We start from the raw sequence: 1304 nt of genomic DNA, 5'->3' as shown, positions 1-1304 counted from the left end.
GCCCCAGCTGGACCCTGGCCGCGGTCTCGGCCTGAGCGGGAGGGCCCGGGAGGGCCCTGGAGGGGTGGCCGGCGGGCAGCAGGCCGCGGGTCCCTGTGTTCAGGGGCACTGAGGTGGACCCGGGGCGGACTGGCCTCTCCTTGCGAAGGGCCTGGCCTCACCCCAGCTGTGGCCAGCCGTCCTCCGGGGCCCAGCAGGGGGTGGGCTCAAAGGGCAGCGGCCCCGACGGGCTGGGCCCGGGCCGCGTGGCGGTTTGAGGGACGCGCCCACTGGCTGTTGGTGACCCCGGCGGCCACCGCATTTGATGGGGCGGGCCGCTGCCCACTGAGAAGCCGCGGGCCTTCGTTGTTGCGCTTTAGGGGCTGCACGGGAGTCGCTCTCCTCCTCTGCGCAGTTCCTGGGGGAAGCGGCTCCCCAGGGAGGAGGGCGGCCCGGCCGCAGCGGCCACAGCTGGCCACTGTGGGCGGGGGTCTGGGCTGCTGTCGCGGGATGAGAAGTCGGGGAGTTCCAGGCTGGGGATACCGGGGCCTGGCCCGGGAGGTGCAGGCGAGGGCCCCCTCCCGTCGCCCACCGCCCCTCCCTCGGGCTGGGCTGGCTGCCGGTGGTCACTGCCGGCCACAGCTGGCCACAGCCGCGGGGTCAGGCGGGCGTGGGCGCACTTCCTCCGTCCGGGCACCCAGCTCGCCCTGTGGCCAAGATGACGCAGGGTTTTGCGCCAAGAGACGGAGACCAGTTTCCCGAAGCCCTCGGCCCCAGGACGCCCGTCCACCCTGCCGCGGGGCTGGGCGCTCCGGGACCCCGCCCGGGGTGGGCCTGGGGCCCAGCAGGCGGCCTGGCCGGCCCGGGGTCCCGCCCCACGGCCTCTGCCTGTCCGAAGCAAGGTCTGCAGACCCCGCCCCTGCCCTGTCCAGTGCGGCCTCCTCTGGGCCGCGCCCGCCCCCGCCTCTCCAGAGCCCGGCAGCCCCCTCCTGCCCTCCCCCCTGCCCGCGGGGACCGAGCTGGACACCCGAGGCGTGTCCCCTGACTCCATCCACCGCGATGCGACCCCAGGCCTTCCGCGCACAGCTCAGGGCGCCGGGCTGGGCAGCCTCCTCCGCTGCGGCCAGCTGCCCCCCAGAGGCTGCGGCCAGGCGGCAGCATGTGCATCCCTTCCCCCTCCCCCGCGCTCCCGCACCGTGCTCCCCACTTCCCCACCAGCCTCCTCTGCCCTGCTCGCTGTGGCTCCCCCAGGGCAGCGGGACCCTGAGTTTGGCTTCAGCTGCTCAGGCCTCCGGGGGGGAGGGGCGTGCCAGGGGCTGTGCCGG

This window comes from Condylura cristata, unplaced genomic scaffold (genome assembly GCF_000260355.1).
Source record: "Condylura cristata isolate star-nosed mole 26May11 unplaced genomic scaffold, ConCri1.0 scaffold00001, whole genome shotgun sequence".
Lineage (NCBI taxonomy): Eukaryota > Metazoa > Chordata > Mammalia > Eulipotyphla > Talpidae > Condylura > Condylura cristata.
This window is presented reverse-complemented; position numbering follows the sequence as displayed.